The sequence below is a fragment of the Rhinolophus sinicus genome, linkage group LG01, assembly GCF_036562045.2.
Source record: "Rhinolophus sinicus isolate RSC01 linkage group LG01, ASM3656204v1, whole genome shotgun sequence".
Classification (NCBI taxonomy): Eukaryota; Metazoa; Chordata; class Mammalia; order Chiroptera; family Rhinolophidae; genus Rhinolophus; species Rhinolophus sinicus.
The window spans coordinates 45,667,935-45,692,077 of record NC_133751.1 but is presented as its reverse complement, the minus strand read 5'-3'; the positions used below and the strand labels follow the sequence as shown (position 1 = coordinate 45,692,077).

Genomic DNA, 24,143 nt, shown 5'->3' with positions numbered 1-24,143 from the left:
ATACTAAGGGTCTAAAACAAAATATCCCCAGGAACTTGACATGAACATTTTTCTAAAATTAACAGGAGCCAATTACTACCACATATATTAGTGCTTAAGTAAAATACTTTTAATTTCCCTTTCAAATTCTTTCAATTTCCCTTTCAAATACCTTAATAGAATGGATAATAAAATGTAGAAATGATTCCTTGAATTCACAAAAGTCATAAACCAAGTCCTTACAGGTTTCCTCATGAGCAAAATGAGACGAACAATGATAAACGCCCACAAATATTTCTGGCAATGAAGAGCTCATTTAAATACTATCATTGTAAAGTACTTGTGGAACAAAATATAATAAAAAAAAATTTCTAACAATTACTGTAACTATTCAGCAGTTGAGGAATAGAAGAATTTTTTTCTGGGGGCTGTAAATTAACTGACAATATTACTAAATTATTCAACCATGTGCTTACTGTTCGCTGATCTGCAGATGGTACCAGGAGGTCTTGGAACTGCCACGCATATGAGGTTGGCTATGCTTCTTCTCAGCCACTGATAGTGAAAGCAGCATGCAAGTCTGGCACAGGAAGAAAACCAGACGCCTCATATAGTCCCATGTAGAATATATGGAATATATTCCCATATAGAAGATTTGATAAAATCCTGGAAATTTATACTACTATTTTACTCAACAGCAGTTAAATCCATAGTAGAATGCACAAATTCAATCTGAATTATAAGAAAAACAGTTGGGACTCTTTATTTGCTATCGATGATCAATGAACTGATTCAGGACCCAGACAAGCAAATAGATGTAACCAGTTCATTAGATGAGCTGGAGTCCTAAGAATGAGAGCAGGTACCAACTTAACTGTCCTCCCTGCATGGCCTTTTATCACTGCTTTGTGGAATCTCCCCTCTCTATTGAAAATATCTCAGGTAGTGTTAGACAGGACAAAGGTCTCAAGGTCTGGGCTGTTCTTATTAAATGCTACTCTTGCTAAATGTTAAAATGTAGTGCAGTATTTTGCAGAGGTAGCTGTAAACAGGATGAGCTTGACAGGAACCCAACAGGATAAATGTAGCCAACTGCAAAAAAGAAATCAACCAAATAGTGCATAGAAGCAATGGCTAAGCCTCCCCTCTGGGGGAAGGGAGAGCTCTGGATGGGAATCCCCAGTCTCCTTTACTTACTGCAAGTAAATAAAACTATCTGACCACAACCATGTCTTATTCTTGAATGGAACACCCCAAGCAGTGAACCCCTTCAGTTCATTAACAGTAGCAAACCCATAACTTCTCCAGTCATCTTTAGGTATTAACAAATAGTCGCAGCTGTGCAAAATCTGGTCCAATCTCATAGCATGTCTTCAACATATTTCATCATTTCTTAACCTTAACCTTCCTTTCCTGAAGCTGGAGCTTCAAGAGCTCACAGGAGGTCAAGGGGAAGCACTGTTTGTCTTGGTACTTAGTCCTGGGCCCACACACTGAATTATTCCAACTGACCAATGCTAAGTATTTTAGATCTTTCCCAAATGGTCATCCCCTGTCCTGGTACTGGGACAGTTTGGTTCTCATAGCACACTCTTTCTGCTGCTCCAAAAGGCAAGAGATCTCAAAGATGCAGAAAATGCTGTATAAGCGAACATCAAGAACGCTAATGAAGCATTAAGTGAATAAATAAGAACTGCGAAAGAGATTTTATTTTATCCAATACATGTAAGATAAAGGCTAGAGAGGCTTCAAAGCAGGTCACACAGTAGGGAATGGGGAACACTAAGAAAAATTGCAAGATACCATAGTTTCCATTTTTGATGAAGTGTTTCTTACCTCTTTCAAAGAATCAAAAATTCGCATGATAAAATTAAAAAATACATTCCAAAAACAGTATCCCCATTTCACAGATGAGGAAGCTGAGGCACAGAGGAGATATGGAACTTCCCAAAGATCACAGAGCTTGTAAATGGCAGAGCAGGGACACAAATCCAGTAAGTCTGCTGTTGGAGCCTGTGCTATTAACTTATGTGCAATAAATACTGTCTCTTCTGACTAGCCAAGCTAGTGAAATAATAGAATATTTTAGAGTGGCGCATTAATTAGTGCTTTGGTATTGGTAATTATAAAGATATTTTTACCTAGAACGGTAATAACCCAGAAGAATGACTGTAATGGTGGAAGCTTAAGAAGTGCTGAAACCATTTGGAATTAGAAAAGGGATCTGTGGTGCCTTCCCCCCCACTCCAAATATCACCTACAACATCTATACTATTGGTATCATGGAGAGATTTACCTTGTCAAATATTATTTCCCTAAAGGATATTTTAAACAATTATAGTTATTTGGTTATTTAGGTAACTTCCCTCACAACTATCAATTGATCAGTCAGTGATATCACATATGCCATTCAATCTGAGTATATTTTGCTTATGACAGTCTACATCTAAAATATTCTTAGATTGCAATGATTCAAGATCTTCATTGATAATTCCATATTTAAACAGAGTGCTTCCTAAAGTGTGTTTCACAGAAAACTGACTCCTTAAGTTGCTCCATAAAAAGAGGATTCTGTAGTCAAATAAATTTGAGAAACTGCATGTATCATTTCTCCTTGCTAAAGGTTTGATATTAACCTTAGTATATTTAAAATTGCATGGAGAACTAAACTAGATAAAACTGTGCAGTTTTGGTTAGTTACCTATTTTCCATATTCATTTAATACCTGTACATTTTCCTCTTCATAATCCCTAATAAATTCACACGGAACTAGAGTATCTCTAATACACCCTTTGAGACTAAATCACTCAGGCCATTGTTATCCCTGGAACCACACTGAGAATTTAGGAGACAACTAGGGGAACCACACTGGTGTAAGGAGGCCAAAATTCTGCCTTGATCCAACGCCTATGGGTTCTTGAGCCGGTCACTTTACTGCTCTGAGGACCAGTTTGTACATCTATAAATAAGAAAATAAATTATACCAATGGTTTTTAGACTCTTGTTTTTCAGCCAAGAAATGCACTGTACAAAGGAATTTTACCTGAGAGTTCAGCAGAAAGCAGAGCCACTACATCTAGTTGATGAGAGGATAAGAGCCTGCAAGCTCCTCCTGCTTAGACCTCCTTTTCCATCTTTCAGAACAGTTTGAAACTAATAAAGTTTAATTTTTATCATTCCTTGTAATCCTAATTAATTCCATGTTCTAAACATGGCTCCCTGTCTCTGTAATGAAAAACATCTGAGGATATTTAAAAGCTGTTAGACCCTGATACGGATGAATAATGGTTTGATGGGATTTTGTCTCTTTGGAACTTTTTCAGAATAAGCATATTGACCTTGCATATGAGGGGTTTTGTTTTGTTTTGTTTTTTTTAAATATGAACCAAAAATCTATTTTGCCTGTTGTATGTGCATGGACACCATCCAATTTATATCTAGGCTATCCATGCCATCATTAATCACCCCTGCCTTCTGTCAAAGCTCCCAAATCACTAGGACAAGAGACTACAGTCATCTGCTAACAGCAAATCCAGATTTGTCTCCCAAGTAGATTCTCACGAAAGCCAAACCAACAGTTCCTAGAGAGGAAGTAAAGTCCAGTAAGTGTCTTTTAGGATTTCTGCCTAAAAGTGATCAAAACCATCTTACGCTGAAGGAGTGTCCCATAGGACCCTTTAGAGGGAATACCCCAAGCCATTCTGCTGAGGTGGTCAGGACATTGGTTCAAGGAAGTGACTGTCAGTGGAAAAGGAATGGGCTGTACTAACTGAGGTCAGCTGCAAGGGGGTAGAACTCATGCTCACACATGTTCCTGGCCAGACCCCTGTGAATGTTACCAACAGTCCTTCCTCCTAAGTTTCTTGGAGGGGATTCCACCAGGGTGTTGCTTCTTGCTGCAGGTGCCACTTTTTAGAGAAATGAAGAACTAATAGTTCCCTGGAAATTCAAGCAAGAGGCATTCCTTGAGGAATGCTCAATGGAATGGCAGAATGTGTGAATCTTTTTTCCTCTGCACAGGAAATCCCCTGGTTTTCTTACAGCCTGAAAATAGGTGTTTGACATAAACCAAAATGTATCCGAAGCCATGATTTACACACTTCAATAGGGACAGTACATCATTGGATTTCACAGCCAACAGAGTTAGCTGACTTAGAACGATGGGCTCAATTCCAGCAAGGGAGATTCCGCACAATGACTCAGCAGAGTGATGTGCCCCTCTGACCTATCTGAATGCAGCAACCTGTGTGTAGTATTGGAAGCAGACCTGGGTGTTTCCCACATCTCTTCTCAACTATACATATCTTGGGCCAGGGTAGCAAGGAGAAATAAGAATGCAGTAGATGGTCACCCAAACCTGCCTTTCACTGGTGTCTAGTCAACTGACATATGGGCCGAAAACCAGATCTGCTTGTGTTTTAATGGTCTGGCCACTCAACATGATCTCAGTTCACAAGACTCCACATTCATGGATTGGGACTTGCCTTTTGTACCCACAGCAATGTATCTCTTTCATATCAGCAGAGGTATCATGTGTCCCTTTGCTGGTAATGGGCACCTGCTTCCGTGTCCAAGTCAGACTATAATGAGAGACAAAGGTGAGTTTTTCATTCTAAGCCTATATAGGGTTTTCCAGAGAAACAGAACGAATAAGGTGTGTGTGTGTGTGTGTGTGTGTGTGTGTGTGTGTGTGTGAAATTTATTATAAAGAGTTAGCTCAGATGATTATGGAGGCTGAGAAGTCCCATGATCTGCTAACTGGAGACCCAGGAAATCCACTGGTGTAGTTCTGAGAACCGGTGGGTTCATGTAAGTCCCAGTTAAGAGCAGGAGGAGACCAATGTCTGAGCTCAGGCAGTCAGGCAGAGTGAAGTCCCCTTTCTTCCATCTTTCTGTTTTATTCAGGCCCTCAATGGCTTGGACAATACCCACCCACTTGGGGAGGGCAATCTGCTTTTCCTAGTCCATCGATTCAAATGTTAATCTCATCCAGAAATATGACCAAAGACACATGCAGAAATAATGTTTAATCTGAGCACCATCTGTCCCAGTAAAGTTGACACATAAAATCAACAATTACAAAGCCCCATCCCTAAAGCTCAGTTTCCTAACTAACCAGGGGGAGAGGCTAATGAGCTCCCCTGCTAAGGCCAGTGATGCAAGAGACCCCCTCCTTGGAACTGCACATAGGGGCCCACTAAGAAGCTGCTGTTAACTATCACCTATTATCCATACTAACCCCCTATTTTCACCCTCTCTTTAAAGGATTCCCACAACCCTACAAATTTCCTAGGAGATCCACATCTGCATTCCTCCTTGGAGTTGGTTTGGCCACCAGCTTTTCCTACACATTCTATAGGTGCCCCATTCCAGTCATCCTTCCCTATCTCAATATCCCAAGCAAGTAATTCATCCACTGGAGCAGCATTCAGAGCTGAAACTCTAACACTGAAACTACTTCCAAAACTGAAGAGGTTCCAAGCCTACAGGAAAGGAGGACCCAAGTATGGAAACATGGGTATGTATCTGCCTTATTGCTGAGCTCATGAATACAGCCAGCACTAAGTCCCTGAGAATGTCCAAAAAGCAGCTTCAGCCTCTGGGACAGGCCCACAGCAGCTCATGTGCTTACAAACCCAACCCATCACTCTCTGCACTAGGCCTCTGAGTTTCCCTGTCTTGCTTGGTGATCCAGCTCATATTACTTGCTTTACTCCTTTCATTTTGTGACACATCAGACTTTCTTCTCTAGATCACCTCTCTCCCCACCCCCAACAACACACTCCTAACTTCAATTTTTACTTTGATTACATTTCCACTTCAATTTTTACCTTGATTATATTTCTGACTACTGCTCTAAGAAAAGACATTCCCTTAGCCTGGCTGTGGTCCAAAGTACCCAACCTGCCTGTTCCTTCAAGGAGATGGATCAGGTGACCCATTGGTAATTCATAACCATGGAATTCCATTATCAGCTGAGTCTGCTCACACACGTATCCCTCGTTTCCAACCTTGAGAGAAGTGCTAAGACCAAGTCCGTGTCCAAGCTTCAACTCTATTTTTGTGAGTAATCAGCTTTTCTTTGGGAAATACTTCTAAAATACAAAATTAATGCTGAGATTTCTTGATATTATTTCCATAATTGGTCCATGAAAAACTTCCTCTTACAACTCCTAAAACAAGTGTAGAATTGCCCAACCCTCTTTTACATACTCATTCAAGTCAATATATCCAAAGTTGAACTCTACTCTCTACGCCCAAACCTTCCTTCCCTGTGCTCTCTCACTAAATAACATCATCCTTTCTTCATATTGCCTGGAATAGACTCAAGTCCTTCTCCTGTTTTCTCTCTCTCTCATTCCCAATATCCAATCACCATAGTCTATCAATTCTATCTCCTATATTTCGCCCAAATCTATCCACTTTCTTTATCTCAGGTACAATCATCTCTTTCCTAGATGACTGTAAAGCCTTCTGACCAGACTTTATTTTCCGTTTCCAACCCGGCTCCCACTTCACCTGACCATCATTTTATTACTAAGGTGATCTTTCTAAAACACTAATATGCCTATGTCACTCCTCTGTTCAGAATACTTCCATAGCTCCCTATTGTGTTTAGAATAAATACTGCACTCGCTCCTTAGCGGGACATACAAATGGGTTATGATTTGGACTTTACTTTTCTCTCCATCTCCTCTCCCTGCATAACATTCCCTGAGTGAGTCACACTTTCTCACCTTTGGAACTTTACACATGCTCTTCCTACTTCCTGGAATATTCTACCAGTCCTGCCATTTTTTCACCTTCCCAACACTGTTCATTATTCGAATATCAGCTTGACCCCTATTTCTTCCCTGAAGCATCCCCATGCACCTCCAGAGGTGGCTTCCTGTGTGTTCCTATTGCATCCTGGTCTTAAAACTACTGTGACACTTACCCTACTATATTGTAATTGCCTATAAAATCAGGAATTACCTATAATTTTAATTACTCCTACCCCTAATGAGTTAAGGACAATTTAGTACTCACCCCAGCACCTGGAAGAGTATCTGCATCAAAACTATGCTCCATATAAACAAGTTGATTAATAAATGGATGTTGACATTTACCTCCTTAAAGACTGCCATTCGTGATCATTTTACCCTGACTTCATCTATGTAAGAGAAGTTGGACAGGGTCACACTGGGCACAGCATTTCACTGTGGGTAGACTAACTAGTATATTTACTGCTAGGAAGCATCAGCACTATTTCCTCTTCAAGTCCATGGAAGACATACTTCTTTGGGGTGAGTCTAAGTTCAACGCAGAGGCAGTACCGAGACTTGATATTCTGGAGAATGTTGCCCGTGGCATAATCCTGGTAGAATGTTGAATAGACCACACTTTTGAATTTTTCCCAGTTATTCATAAATCAGAAGAAAAAAAGACTGCACGTTATTCTCTTCCCTACTTTAAAATGTCTCCAGCCTGGAGAAATTAAGGAGAGTACCAATTCAGAAAATAGTCTTGTTCTGCTATGAAATATTTTCACTAAACTTCCCTATTTTATATGATGAGCTACTTAATGATACAACTGAGGAATATGCCTCTTAAAATACCACAGAATATGCCACTGCTCAAAATTTTTGACAGTCCCTGGGTGCAATACATCAGCAACTGATTCCCCAGTTCTGAAAGGTGGAAGATCAGTAACTAAATCATGTAAGTGCTCATCAAGTAATTATGTTATTAAAGTGGCATAAATCAGTCAGTGCATATCTTGCCTTTGTCATTGGAATCTTTGTCTTCTTCGTTTTTCTAGTCAAAACACTATTTTCAGCACCATGCTCAGGAATTAAGAAAGCTATATTTAAATAATGTTAATAGGAGTGACATAAGCTCGCATGAAGGAATCAGAGAAGTCTAAGGCTACACCCCCTTGCACTTAGCAGGGAAAAATAGACAGAGCAGCCTGAACTTGGAATTCTAAGGCTTTTGTTACAGAGCCACAACCTTAATCCTTTATAAATCATTGTTTCCCTTATCACGGGAACTTTTCACGCGGGTTGTACATAATAATGATTAAAATTTGTCAAGAACAAAATTAGTTACAAAAGACAAAATACATTTATGGAGCCAAATAAAGGATAAGGTAATTTTCATCATTAATTATAATTGGGGAAGGGAGTTTTTATTCTTTCAAAACTCAGAAATAAAATCAGAAATATTTAAAGTTCTAATTTTCAACTGAATTTGAGCTTGGGTAGCTTTGAAGTTTATTTACAAAAACCAAAATGACCAAAGGAATTATTTCCAAAAGAGTGATTTATTTAGATTTACTGACTGTGGTGATAACGTGCCAATCAGATTTAGGGGAATTCAATGTGTGTGGGTGGGTGTAATACTGTCTCAGAAGTCTGTCCTGCAGGGATGAGGACCCCACCCAAATTCAGAAGGCCTTTTACTGAGCATTCAAAGCCCACTATGAGGTCAAGATACTTTTAAAGCAGAGAATCATGTGATTTCACTGATATGTGGTATATAAACCAAAAACAACAAAAGAACAAGACAAACAAATGAGAAACAGAAACTCATAGACATAGACAATAGTTTAGTGGTTACCAGAGGGTAAGGGGGGTGGGGAGTGGGAGATGAGGGTAAGGGGGATAAAATACATGGTGATGGAAGGAGAACTGACTCTGGGTGGTGAACACACAATGGGATTTATAGATGATGTAATACAGAATTGTACACCTGAAATCTATGTAATTTTACTAACAATTGTCACCCCAATAAATTAAAAATAAAAGATACTTTTAAAGACAGCTATTAGAAATGCAAACAGCAAGCTATCTCTGACTTGCATAAGTCAAATAAACAAAATGATGCACAGTCTAGAAGATATTCTGTTCAAAAAAAAAAAATGGTGCGAAAGGGGGCGGGTGGGAAGGATCTCCGGTGAGATCCCGAGGCAAGGCTAGCGTGCCTGCCCCCCTCCCTGGCCCCCAGCGCCCACCGGGTCAGCCCGGCTCAGTCATGATCAAGGCTACCCTTATCTTCAACAGCCATGGGAAGCCGCAGCCCTCCAAGTTCTACCAGCCTTACAGTGAAGATACACAACAGCAAATCATAAGGGAGACATTCCATTTGGTACCTAAGAGAGATGGAAACGTAATTTCCTAGAAGGAGGATTATGAATTGGAGGATCTGACAACAAACTGATTTATAGATATTATGCAATGTTATGTTTTGTCTTTTGTGTGGATTCTTCAGAAAATGAACTTGGCATTTTAGATCTAATTCAAGTATTTGTGGAAACATTAGACAAGTGCTTTGAAAATGTCTGTGAACTGGATTTAATTTTCCATGTAGACAAGGTTCACACTATTCCTGCAGAAATGGTGATGAGGGGAATGGTATTGGAGACCAACATGAATGAGATTGTTACACAAATTGATGCACAAAATAATGCACTGGAGAAATACGAACAAGAGAAATAAACTGGAGAAATCTGAGGCTGGCTGAGCCAGGAGCTCCAGCCTGAGCTGTTTATCAGCTGTAAAGAATATGAATCTTCCTGAGATCCCAAGAAATATTAACATTGATGACATCAGTATAAAAGTGCCAAACCTGCCGTCTTTTAAATAAAAAATTTTAAAGGCTGCTCCCAGGTAAAATCCAGGGGGAAAAGTCATCTAAGTTTACCATGCAGTTGTTTACCAAAAATAGAGGAGGAGAATCTTAATTTTTGCTCTAGGATTTAAGTCAAGTTACTGTATAGAAGTTGTATAAAATCAGTATGGTGGTTCAATGTTGTTTTTCTTGCTCAGTGATTTTGAAGAAATTGAGTAGTTCCGGTGTGATTTTGTTTTTCTTTTTTTTCTAAATTGCATTCCTATGCCCACTAAGGTATGCCTCTCTATGTACTGATTACAACAGTATTTCGAAAAGTGAGACATGTGTTTAAATTATGTACAACTCATAATGCTGCTGTTTTGCATGGGTTACAGGTGCAGCATTCCTTAATTCTTTCTGTTATTGATCACGATTGGTATTTAAAGAACCGAGTATGTATTGCATGAAAACTTTATGACCTTTTTCTCTTAGTTTAAATAAACTGCAAGGTAACTGAACTTCTGGAAAAAAAAAAAGCCCACCTTAGTTGAAGAGTATTTCAAAGATGATGTACCAGCCTTCAGACGAGTTATTGCCAGGAGAGATGAGGATCAGAGATGAAAGAACATTCAATTTGTCCAGGAAGAAGTCATTAGAACTTCTTTGGTAAGTACAATTTCAGTGTAGTGGATAGTGAGAAACTAGTTGGAGAAGGTCAAGAAGAAAGCCAGAGGTGAGGAAGTGATTCAAACATCTGATGGGCTTGGAATAGATTGAAGGGAAGGTTTATAGCTGAAGAATGAAGAAAAGTTAATGGATTTGGGGGGAGGTATTTAATAAAAGGGAACTAAGGGTAGAAGATAAAGGAGAGTTTCAGAGAAAAGTTATGGGAAAAGACTACCATAGAGAGCAGTTTATTCTGCCCAGAGTTCTAGAGGAAAATAAAACAGGGATAGGAAGATACAAACAAGAGGTAAGAGAGAAAAGAAATAAGAAAGAAAAAGAAGGTAGCATGAGGGAATAAAGAAGAATGAAGACTTGGACACTAATGTCCACTAATGTCCATTCTGGAGAGTTGGACACTAATGTCTTAAATGAGCACCTGAAGTAAAAGGAATAAAAATTAAAAAGTTTTGAGAGACACCTGCAAAATGTCTTGGGCTAAAGTTAAAAGAACAAACAGAATTGCGGTGTGATGTTTTACAAGATTACAACAAAAATTGTGAGAGCCAAGAGCAAACTTTTACTGTTTTACTGAAGGTGTTTGCCTAGAAAATGCACCCCCCTCCTATGAAGGGCAAAACAAAATGGAAGCAGGAGGGTGCAATAATGACAATCCAAAGGTAGGAGGAGGGAAAGCAAATGTGAAGACAAAAGGACAAGCAAGTTCAGGCAAGAAAAGTGGATCTCTTTACGAGGTGAGCAGAGGTACGGGATGAGGGAATGGGAGGGCATGCTCTGGGCAGAGAGAAGGGAGGGTCACATTTCCCTGAAATGCAAAGGTGTGGAGTTCAACTGACCCTGGGTAAAATCATTTCAAAACAAAAGAAAATTGAATGATGACCTTGCAAGACTTTTCTTTTCTGTAAGTTAAAATAGCTTAAAACATAGGACACGGTTGGCCAAGATTCCTGTCCACTGCTTCCCATGATGGTGTGTAATTTCATCTGGTGTTTACAATACACTCACCATCTACCTCCAGCATGAATAAAGTTGACAGGCAATTTCCTTCCCCACTGTGAGCACATACTCACCTATTCTGGCTTTATTCCTGTTCAATTTTACGACTGTCTTCAAGGATTTTTGAAAGGTTCCACAATTCAACACCTGAGTATAAAGTGATGAAGGAATGTGTTGGAGCTCTTCACTAATACCTGGATTGCTCAATGTACTTTTGTCACTAGTTTTTGACAGTCTACCACATCCTTTGTCATTTTGGGAAGATGGTGACACCAACTTAGAAGACATTTCATCGCAGTACCAGGACTTCACAGGTGGAGAGGTGGAAAGAACACGGCTTTGCACAGATTAAATTCAAATCCCAGCTCTACGATGTTGGGCAAGTTTCCTGTCCTCTCTGAGCCTTGGTTTCATCACCTATAAATCTAGGATAATGATATTCACCTCCTGGTTGTTGTAAATGAGGTGGTATATAAAGTATAATTTACAAATTGCCTGGCACATAGTAGGTACTGATAAATGACAATTATTACTGCTATTCTCATTTCTGAGATATGTGACTGTCACCTCGCTGCAAGTCTTCTTGTTCTGGGTCACCCCATGAAACTACTAACCTTACCTGAAGCCAACGTAACATAGTACAGTTATTTGTGAAAACCAATATGGCTTATTTTTTGGAATACATTTCAATTTTCAAAGCTTAATATTAATATTATTGATAGTGTAAAATGAGATCTCTATATTAAATTTAGGCTATTCATTTCATTTCTTTCTCTGTTCTCATCACAGTTTTCTAATAATTAACTATAAATATCCTATTAATTATTTTGTTCCCATATGTTATGCCTTGAAAGTATTAAGAATGGTTAAATAATGAATATATTGAATTGCCTGTTTTGATGACAGGCTTTCAATCATCTGGTGAGTATAATTTAATGCATGTTTTGCAAAAAGCACTAAGTATATATTCATTATACATATATGAGTATACACATATGCTATATATTATGGATGTATTATATATATAATATTTTAACCACTTTCTCACATATTAGTATGCGAAACAGTCATTTAAACATTTTCATTAGAAGCTTCAAATGAATTTGTGTTTAGGAAAAGAACTCCACTTTCTCAGAAGTTTAGACATTTTATTTCTGGCTTTGTCCACTTTTTATAAAGTAGTAACACCTAGAAAGAGGCAGCCTGTTGAACCTTCCATCACTAATCGCTTTGAGGGGATCGTGATTTATATTCTTCTGAAGAGCAACGGGGCCCCGGGGAAGCTCCAGCAAGTAAAGAAAAGGCACCAACCAGGAGACCAGAGACTTCGGACTCAGGAACCACCACAGACACACGGCTCCAACCCCACTACATCACTAAGAGCTACCTCTGTTACCACGGCAAGTAGGAACAGCCTCCCCCTCCCATGCTCAGCAGCACTTGAGTGTGACAACTGTCTCCTCAGGAGACAATTTGTGCTACCGAAGAGCAGGAGCCACATTGTTCTCTTGGAAAAGATGTTCAATGCCCTTTTGGGGAACGAACGCTTAGCACCAACATGAACTGATTGCTAGATAACCCGTAACCTCTTTCTTGCCAAATGCAGTGGATTTTCCTTATACTCCACAGCATTTGACACCTAGAGTCCCGAAATCATTTCCTCCCTTACTTTTGTGGCACTGCCCTATCCAGAGTCTCCTCATACTTGTCTGGCTATTGATCCCTTATTTCCTTTATCTGTCTCCTCTACCATCTCCCACTCCCTAACTTGGAGAACTGACAAGCATTTATGCCCCTCTGGCCCAGGAAACAACTTTTATTAGAAGGTCTCAACATCAAACCCTCTATACTGCGACTCTCCAATCTACACCTCCAGCCCTAACCTCTTCACCCAGCTCTAGAATGTCTCCACTCTAAGATACCTGGCTGTCAAATTCAACAGAGCCCCAACAGAACTCATTACGTTCTCTTCAAAAAAGATTCCTTACTTTTTGACCATGGCATCACAATTTTCTCCAGCATTTTCCAAGGTATGTATTGTGTATCCACACTATCATGTGAGAAAGAGATACATGTTCAGCTACGTTGGAAGAAAGATGGGTTAAACACAATTTTAAAGGTTTCTTCTCTGTAGGACTTCTTAGAGCCTTCTATAAGCTAATGTATGAGTCTCCAGAATGAGGACTGAGTACATATGCTTTGCAAATATACTTGATTATGAGACTTTCTAGAAGCTCCTCTCAGGAAGGACCAGCTTCTGTGAAACACACATAATGAAATCTTATCCTAGTCATCTTTGACTCTCCCTTCCCTTTTATGTTATTTTCTGTATCTAAGTAGTTACCAAGTCCTAAAGATTCTTTCAAACATCTCTTTCCTTTCCATTCCTGCTATTCATACACTATTTAACTCCCCTGATCTAGGCTTCTAACATTTCACACCTGGATAACAGCCTTTCTGTTATTCCCTTTCTCCTCTTATCTCAACTACTACACTCAAGTTCCTAACCAAAATTTTCATTCTGTGGGTCTCCTGTTCTAAGAACAAAACAAAACAACACAACAACAACAACACCTTCTGTTGTTCCCAGGATCAAATGAACTATAAAACTTGGAACTTGTCATTGTATCACCAGGCTTTTTCCATCCATGCCTCTATTTGAGTTCTCCATCTAATCAGATCGGTCTTGCCATAGTCTATTAAACACAGCCTTCCCCATTATCAACCTCACTCACCAGGGTGAGACTTGTGTTATAACTGATAAACCTACATTGACACATCATTATCACCCAAAATCCATAGTTTACATTAGGGTTCACTCTTGGTGTTGTTCATTCTATGTGTTTGGACAAAAGTATGATGATATATGTCAGTCATTATAGTGTCACACAGAATATTTTCACTGCCCAAAAGTTTAATTGGAACACAGCTATACTCATTTGTTTATGTATTACCTATGGCTGCTTTCTCGATACAAAAGATAAGGTGAGTAGCTGTGGTTTCCTCCACACACATATCCCTCCTATGGGATCTCTTATCATTGGGTATGCACTAACTACCGTAAATATCTAGTGAATTAACGAGTGAATTAATTCTCTTTTACTCCATGCCTACTGTCACTACCTTGATTGAGCCTCTGGTTCCCACTTACCTAGTTTATTTCACAAGTTTCCTAACCAGGTTCCTCACTTTCAGTCTGCTCCAAACATTTCCAGGTATAGTCGCCAAGTTCATTTTCCTAATGTAGACCTCTGGATCATGATCTTATCTTATTCAAAAACCTTCCAATTACTCACAGAATTGAGCCAAATGTATGAACTTGGAATTCAAAGCCCCCACAACAGAAGTCCAATGTGTCCTGTATGATCTTTAAGACTCTTGTATAATAACCCAAAACCCAACATGGCATTTCATATTCTTTGTGCTTTGGTTCCCAAACTCCTTCTGTTGCAGTCTTCATTCTTTCAAGGTCTGATTTCTCCATAATACCTTTTCTGGTCCCACATGGATGAATAACTTTTGATCTTCAATATTTTAATCCACATAGCACTGTTTATACTACTTTGATGAGCTATACTGTTTCCAGCCTATTATTGTTATTAATGATTGGGCTTACTGAGTGATCTAGTTTTACAAACTCCCTGAGAGCAGTAACTATGCATTCTTCATCTCAGATTCTACCTCATAATACATTTTCTAAGAACATTCAGTGAATTAGTAGTTATTTATGTGTTTCATAGGTATTGAAATACTTTGCAATTCAATTATCTCTCATCTAAAGCACACTCTCCCTTAATTCCCAAGTTTCACTCCAGCTCTGACCCAGCCCTTTTTTCCGTTTCCCAGTGAAGCTGCCTAAAGGGATTGTCCATGGATACAGTCTCCTCTCTCATACCTGCCACTCTCTTCTTAGCCCACCGCAATCTGGCTTCTGCGTAATCCCTCTACCCCAAATTCTCTCACAAAGTCAATCACAATCTCTTTGTTGTTAAATAGAGTGTGTCCTTCTTGTTCCTTAACTTGACATTTCTAGTGAAAGATGGTCCAAGTTTCTGTATGGAGCCCAGAACTCACCTGAGCTCCATATTTACACATTCAGTTCTGTACTAGACATACTCACCTGAGTGTCAAACCCAGTAGAGAGCTCAACAAATATTTTTTGAATAAAGAATATCTGCTCTTCTTGGTCTAGATCAATGTTTCTTAACCTATTTTATCCTATGCCCTCTTTTTAATAAATATGTAAAATCTTATGCTCCCCCCAGTACCAGTACATTCTGACATAGCTGCCCACCCTTCACCCAGAGGTTTTTGCAGGCTGAGAATGACTGACCCCTGCACATTTCCATCAGACATCAGACCAAGATGATGATTTCCATAAGACATCAGACCAAGATGAGCATTCATTTCTGAGGTTTAAATGATTAAAACAATAGTATCTGTTGAACTTTCCAAATGTAAGATTATATTATAATAGTAAATGTGTTTGTGGGCTTTTTGAAACAATATACAGCAACCTGGAGATTCTGTTGCCCCACCTGGGGTTGGGGGTAGGATCGCCCTTCCCCTCCTATTACTCACCATTCCAGCTGATCTCCCAGTGCTAGAAGCTCTCTAAGGCAGAGTGCAGCTCTAAAATTGTGTGACTTTAGGTTATAAAATCTTTAAACCTTTCTGATCTTCTGGAATTTTCCTTTCCTCTCCATCCTCTGTCCTCTATCTTCCATTCATACTTCTAACACCTCCATTTTTCATTTTTATTTTCTTATTTCCACTGTATTGATCATGAACTGTGCTATCCCTGTGGGCAGCTGGGTATTTTCTTTTTTCTGGAGGCTAGAGAAGTAACTTGTCCATTTTGGAATTTTCTATGAGGAAATACAGGTGACTATCTCCTTGGCTATGCCTAGCGTCCAAAAAAGAAATATTTTCCAAATTGCTTTAGGGAAGTCATCCAAGCAAGGTTGAGAAGAGAGGACTGCTATTTGCTTAAATGGCCTTATTTCCAGATCTGGCTTCTCTAACAGGCAAGAGAAACCCTGAACTCGTGAATGAGTTATAGCCGAATTCAAATTTTCCAAACAGTAGAAGCTGGAGGGAGAGTCTTAATTTTCCTTGTGCTCACATCTTCATTTCATTGTGTCCTGCTGGCTCCTACCTTTGAACTGTTAGGATGCAAAACTACTCTACTAGATGAAATACTTTGCCCTTCCTTCAGTTTATAAAGGAAATAGAAAATAGCTATGGGGTAATTTTTGGCAGCACATTTTTTGTCACTATGACCCATGTCTTTTCACCCCCAATGATCTAACATATATTTGTTAAGAGAGCTTGCCCTTCCAATGAAAGAAATTGCATGTTATTAAATCTGTTCTTGTAACTCTCCTAGTGGGAGAAAAATTACAATCTTTCATATTGGTTTTGGAGCACTTTATAAGGAGTCTGTGAACATCAAAGACATTTATTTTTAGCCTCCAATTTGCTCTTGAAGGACATACTCATTAGAGCTATGACAATATAGGCCATTTTAGATGGCTACCAGATTGGACATCCTTTCCTAAAGAGCTAGTCTGGCTGACAATCAAGTTCAAGGCTCCAAGAGCCTCAAAATATCAACTGTTTAAGCCAAAACGCAGAAGAAAAGACCCCAGTAACTTAAAAGAAAACCTATGCAGAAAATATACTGGTGTGCAGGAAAATGGCTCACTGAAAGCTTTCTAAACCTGGGGTTTCAAAAGGTTTTGTAGAATGTTTCTCAATTTTCACTCCATGTCCCAAACTCCAAACAAATTATACATGTTGGGACATTACAGTTGATTCCTGCACTTCTCTCTTCAAATTTTCTAAAAAAGCACATAGAAGCTGAACTGAAAAAGCCCTAATGCCTAATCACATGATTCAACGCATTACCACAAGTCTAAACCTTTGTGATACTAAAGCTGAAGACTTGGTTTTCATTTATCAGTGTCTGTGGCCTCTTTCTATGTATTAGCATTCTATTATCATTTAGGTACACTTGACACTGCTCATTTAATATGTAAATTAAGAATAGAGTTTCATATTGCAGTGTACAATGGGATTTATGGGACAAAACTGAAAAAGGAGACTCAAATTCACTTCTAGCATTAAATTACTACATAAATTGATTCTCCCTCCTTTATTATTTTTCTCAGCCTTAACTTCACCTTTCCCTCCATTCTTAACTTTCTGTTCAAAGCCCCACACAAACTACCATGTTCTAAGTTTTGCTATAGCATCCTAGATTCATGAGCAGGGGTAGCTACAGGTGAAAGCAGAACAAAATCCCCTATGATGCCTATTGATGGAGACGCTGTCTTCTGTATACTGCATGAAGTCCCACTGAAGAATAATCTTTCAGAACTAAGTGCCTGAGAAGCTCAGAGACTGGTATGGTTTTCCCCAGTGGAAAATGTATAGTGGGATTTTTTTCAATTGCTACATAATCCTCACTACTAAGTGTGGCAAGAATCGTTACCAGAAGACTTTGGGAAGTGTGTTAAGCTTGGCACTGGGTTTAGATATGCGAGTTCAGTTTTAGGAGCTGAGCCAAAACTACATTGCTCCTTTCATAATAGAGGTATGAGGAATTTAAAGATTGAGAGAAAAGGGGGGACCCAGGAATAGAAGAAAACAGCGAGGGAAGCTGGGTGGAGCATGAGGGAAAGGTCAAAGAGAGGGTTCTCCAGTACTGGAAAACTAAGAAGGCACTTTACAGACCAAAATATTCAGTAGGGATGTTCAAGTGGCTTGTTGTGGGAAATGCCACACGCACGCACACACACCAGTTCTCCCTCAGTGAAATCGACATTGCTCACTCACTCCTTGGTGAAAGTGGATTCTATTAGAGAACCTCACTGAAGAGCTGAGGTCTATAGTGTAGGTTGGGCTTGGACAAGAACAGAAAGAGGTTACACATGTGCAGGAGACTGCTGAGACAGCTGACATGTTACCCAAGGAAGGCCCAGGCTATGAGTCAGAGAGACCTGGATTTAATCCACACAGGCACATGCTACCCGGTTACCCAGAGGCTGGTTACTGAATCTCTCCGGTCACACATTTCTTCCACTGTCAAATGTGAGTAATGATAAAAGGTTTGGGGGTTGTTGTGAAGATTAGGTCTAATATGTGTAAAATGCTCACTAGATGGAAGTGACTCCTTTGATGGTGACATTTCCCCAAATTTTTGTTTCATTTTATTGTTTTGGAGAATTTGTATTAGGTTGGTGCAAAAGTAATTGCGGTTTAAAAGGTTAAAATAGTTGCAAAAACCTAAATTATTTTTGCACTAACCTAATATAAGAGTTTATTTGAGCCAAACTGACAACATATGCCAGGGAGAAAGATTCAAATGCTCTCCCGTTTTTGTTTTAGCTGATGAAAACCCTGAGTCAAGTCTGTTACTCAAACAAACAAACAAACAAACAAAAAAGTGACCAAAAAAAAACCTTTGAAATATATGGCCTTCATATGTGTGTTGTTGTTTTTTCCCTGAGTTTATATGTTCTCTCTTCCTAATTGTTTAGTCATTATTTATACCTATGGTGCTATATGACAACCTGCATTGAAGCCCTTGTTAAAAATGCTGTTACATAGAGTTGTCTGTCTTACATGCTCCCAGTTTCCCCATGCTGAATTTTAGAACATGATGGGAGTTGGTGCATTTTCTTCTACTTCAGATGCTGCTGCCATGCTTACTATTTCATGGAGTTGTCTGACCAACTTTTGGAATGACCTTGGCATTGATCAAAACCTGCCCTATACTCTCTTGCCTTGACTCTTTTATCCAGCAGCTGGTTCCCGTGTGGGATTAGCAGTGAAGCAGTGTCTGTGGAGACTTGGTCTTGTCTCCTTTGTCATTATGTTACCAACGACTAAGCTGACCAGGACCAATCATCATATTCATGTCAAAATTTCTGCCCAGCCCACAGGAGGGAAGGAAAGAAACACGCAAGGAGCAAATACCTTTCCCATTGGACACCTGAGGGCGGCTCAAAGATTCCAGGGATCAGCCCAGCGCCGCCATCGATACAAAACCGGAATTAAAACCAGACCACCCACTTCCCTGTATTATGAACCCTAGAGAATGCGGCCTCTTAACACAACTGATTAGCCAAGCAGTCTATAGCTTGCCGGTACAAAAAAGCATGGGAACATTTACTTGATCCTGCTGAAGATTATAAAAGAACAATTTTCAGATAATACCTTCTATTGGCAGAAGGATTGGGGCTGCACGAGCCTCATTTCCACGTTTTGGTTATATTTCTAGTCTGTGAAAGCACTGAAACCTCAATACCAACACTTTAATGGAAAGGTAGCACCTAGTTTCTGACACAAAAACCAAGGAAGTTTTAATTTTATAAAAAGGAAAACACTTTAAAGTTAACCTCAGATGCTTTGGAGTCTTTACAAAAGTGGCTCTTTTTCCTTTCCTCTGATAACTTTTGAAGACACCACAAAGGTTTAGATTTCTAAACTTTCCAGGAGTGATATTTTGTTTGTTTGTCTTTGTTATTGTTTTGGCTTAGCAAAGTGTAAAGTATATCAATTGTTACATCCAGGAATATCAGGCTTGCAAGCAAAAGATTTCAGAAGGTTCCCCTTGCCCCAGTGGTTAGATGGGAACTACCTAGCTTTCTAGTTCCCCAAACGCAGGTGCTTACAGAAAAATATTTATACTTATGTTGAGGGAAAGAAGAAACATTCATTGCTCCATGAACAAGAGCTTTGGAAACTTAACCCTTGATAAACTGAGCAAGCAGGAACCTTAACTGATTTTCAGGGCTGATTATCTACTCCTTAACATGCCTGTAGAGAGATTCTTTACAGCTACACCAAGACAAAGTACCTTTAGCTATTACCAAAAGCACTTAAAAATAACATAGAAGAGAAATTTTGCAAAATGCTTACAAGATTGTCTAGATATGAAACTAGTAAGCAAAAGACAAAGCATCACTGCCCAGGTACTACTTTGGATTAGCTATAAAACAACAATGACTTCCTAAAATAAGTAACTTTTTTTTTTTTTTTTACGAACCAAAAAAAAAAAAAAAGAAAAAAAAAAGCAACAACTTCAATTTAACAACTATGTTAATTTATGTAAAAGGGAATGAAATGAATACCATGAGAAAAAATTCTGCATAACCGATATTATTAATTACATCTCTCAAAAGCTCTTTTCCACTGGGCTTCTCCATCAGCCTCAGATTGTGGTCAATGATCACAACAGTCCTGTACGGATCATATAGAATATCGTGTTTGTATAGACAACACAACCATCCAACTTGTTCTCACAGAAAGAAACAACACTTAGCTCCATCAAGATGCATACCAACTAATTTTACTCTTCTCCCTCCTTCCCACCCCTCAGGTTTAAATAACCTGTTTTGTAGCAACCACTGGAAATTATGGATACAACAACCTTGGAGGTTTAATGGTCCACTGCCACTTTCTTAGCCAACTGCTAAGAAATAGCACCATGTGTGCTATTTTACAGTTAGGCATTAGGAGGCAGCAAATGGCTCAAAACCACAGGCAAAGATAACTGTTGTAGGAAGTTGGAAAAGGGACCTAAAGCTACGAAAGCATAGAAAATAGATTTTTTAAACACAAAGTTCCAGGAATTTAGATTTGCTCTGAGGAACAGTTAGAAGGAAAAGGGTTTGGCCCCTGCAGACACCTGTGTGAAACTATCTGGACCCATTCCCCATTTCAACATCTCTAGAAAAAACACTGACAATCACTTTAAGGGTTAAACAACATACATCGTGGCTTCATTTAATCTTGTTTTGTTTCTTGGCTCTAGAAACAAAGGTCTCACGGTTGCCTGCCTGGAATTCTCAGGTCGCACTTGCTTTGGCAGTGCCCACACTAATGCAGATACTATTCAAACCATCATGGAGACATTAGGAGACATTCTGCCCCATACTGCTTCATTTTGACTAAAGCATTTGCATATTTAAAACTTGCATGGTAGTTACTTAGAAACACCAATAATGTATCTATATTAAAAAAAAAATACTTGTGACACGTGCTTTAAAGTATTATGTTTGCAGATAACACATGTCTGTCTTATTTTCAGGAAGGTGGAAATGGTCTTTTTACTTTACTAAAGGGGGAACTATCTCTTAACAAAGCTTTGTTATAATTACTATGCTTGATGAAATTATTAGAAATGCAGCTTAAACCTCCTTCCAAATTGTTCCAAATATCAAAGCAACTCTTGCTTCTCTCTGGATATTTATTTTGAAAAAATAAGCTCATGTAACACATACGACAATTTCATTTCAAGCACAAATAGAAAGGTCCTTAGAAAACATGATTGCTAGGAATCAAAATTATAAATGTGTAAGGAAGATTGGATGGTGTGTGAAGCAAGGAAACTGAACACCTCCAAAGATAGTTCCCTGCACATTTTGCATTGTTTCTTAAACTACTGTGCTAAGAACACATACATTATATGCCACATAATATACTTAGTTATCACAGAATACACAGCGATAGTTAAAAACACACTCATTATCATGATAGTACTATAAACAGTTAAATCAAACCAAAAGTCAGTCAGGCACATCAGACATTGCAAATGCTGCTCGAAACCTATTTTTCTTCTAGCCATGCAAATATGATTCTAAACTCCTCCAATAACTGAAGAAAATAGTACACATTACTTACTGTTTTTAAGATCTCTATGCCAGCCTTCTGAATTCACAGGGGTAAAGAAGGATCGCTGGCACGAGGAATCTAGCAGGCAAAAAGAGGAAAAACAGCACGTATTAGTTGTCTGAAAATGAGCATCTTCAGGTTTTCTTGAGGTACTTCCCACAAGATCCCCAAGCAAAGATGAAAAGGAAAAGTTGGAGGAAAACAGCACACACATCACAAGCTGACTTTCTCCACAGACCCATGGAGCTCCAAACTTTAAAGCAAAGGCTAAAATTGCTGAGCATCCTGCCTGACCAAATATCCGACTTCAGTATCACTGGTTACGTACACAATTTCAATAAGACGAATGCATCTCCAAAACTATGGTTACTTTAGTGTATTATCCAGATTTTCTCCTTGTTTCTCTCCCTTTCTCCCTTTTCCATTCACATTTTTCTTCCTACAAAATGCACATAGGTCTGTTCTTCCTTGTACCCCGAGTCAGGCCTGGCTTTGAAATGCATTTCAATCTCTCAACACAGACTGCTTTCATTGCATTTAGAGTCCCACTAAGGCCCAGCTTTAAAAGCTACTGATTCTTTTTTTCTTTAGCCTTCCTCACAAAGGAAGGGTATTTTGTAAATTACCAGCTCGTTCAGATCAACAAAAGGTACTTTCATAGAAAGCCCCATTTGATTTTGCTCAAATTTGATTACAAGGATGGAGAAAAGGAAAGGAAGTCAAAAAGAAAAACCCCAGATGGCTTTTTCATTCATCTCAGTGAATGAGCTTTATCTGTGCCTTTTGAAACTGTAGCAGTGGAAAAGCATTTCTGTTGGCTTAAAAAACTTGACAAAAATTATTGGTTTGCCATTTCTCATGTAACAGCCATTGGGAACTGGATGAAAAGACTTTTTCATGGGATCGCCTGCTTGGATCAAAATAATGGAGATTAGGTATTTCATTATAAATTACAGTGGGAGATAGAGCAGCCTGTCATATTAATAGCAACCTGCTCATGGCCTTCAATGGTAGCTATTCTCCTAGACAAAGGACCAAGGGGGTTGTCTATTGAACTTGTACTTTAGGCCTGATCAATTTTCTATCATCAAGGCAAAAGGTGAGATGACTAACAAAGGAATTCACACATGAGTGACCTCATAAGCCTACAGATAAAACAGCTTAAAGAAGGAAAATACATCCTGAAATTATGGATGATAAACTCTATAAAGGAGAAGAAGACAGCATATGAGAGCGAAAGAGGAAAAGAGCAGTGGCCTATAATTCTGCTCTCTCTCCTTGGCCAAATGGACACATTAAAAGCTACTTGTTTTCAGCTGCAGATAATTGCAACATTTGGTTTGCTGTGGTCTGCTGTAAATCCTTCCTCCGACTTTTCTTTTGTCCTCAGCACAAGTTCAGACATTTCATTCTCTATTAACAACGTCATTGTGTTCAAGACAAAGCTTCTACCAAGAGTCACACTTAAAAATAAAAAATAAAAAGAATCACAAGCAACACAGGCTTCAAAATATTACACAGCAGAATCTGTGTTTGTTATTTGCTCCATGTTATCAGCCTCTCGAGCCTGCCTCTTACACACTTACTTCTTAGAATCTAAAGCATTTCAAAGACTGAAGTTGTACCTGCAACTAAAAGACACAGAATCTTAATGAAGCATAATGAAACATGTGATTCAATGAAGATCTTTTAGAAAAGTGATGACACTAATCCAAAAAACTAGTGAAGGATAAGTGATTAATTTTCATCTAATCACAAGGAATAATTTAGATTCCCAATTGCAGTTGTCCAAATCCTTGTAGAAATTGCTAAAATTTCCTTCCCTGGTATATTTCCATCAAATTTTCTTCAACTTTTCTAAAAAATATAATTGGGATTTCTGCCAGCTAGGGTTAGTATTCCTTGAATTTCAGGATAGTAGTATGTACGGGATTTACATTCCAGAGATAAAACCCAAGTTACCAAAGGTTACTATAACCTGAAAATGCACATATAGTGTAACACTTTATGTACATTACATAAAGCTAATGCAAAGTAAAAATACATGTGAGCAGGATGTATTTTTACTGTGCTGTTTTTTTAAAACCAAAGAGTCATACAAGATTATTAATATAAAAGGACTTCCAACTGCCTAAAAAACTTGAGAGAATACCAAGAATATCACCTGTCACAGCAGTTGTCAAAATAAAACTACATTTTGAAAGACA

General features: G+C 38.8%; 1 long non-coding RNA gene and 1 pseudogene across 5 annotated transcripts in view; one reads left to right on the top strand and one right to left on the bottom strand.

Annotated features, from left to right (window-relative positions):
* LOC109450257 (uncharacterized) overlaps window positions 1-24,143 on the bottom strand; it is a 641,742-nt gene that overhangs the window by 475,117 nt on the left and 142,482 nt on the right. Inside the window, exons 1-3 of one of the 5 annotated variants that reach the window (XR_012494925.1) lie at window positions 22,265-22,394; window positions 21,946-22,014; window positions 456-559 (exon numbers count right to left, since the gene is read on the bottom strand). This is a non-coding gene — a long non-coding RNA (uncharacterized LOC109450257). Of the gene's footprint in view, window positions 1-455; window positions 560-21,945; window positions 22,015-22,148; window positions 22,164-22,264; window positions 22,404-24,143 lie in introns of those variants that run through there. The other 4 variants (XR_012494923.1, XR_012494927.1, XR_012494924.1 and 1 more) reach the window with 4 other exon arrangements.
* Window positions 8,995-9,689, top strand: LOC109450248 (AP-3 complex subunit sigma-1; annotated as a pseudogene).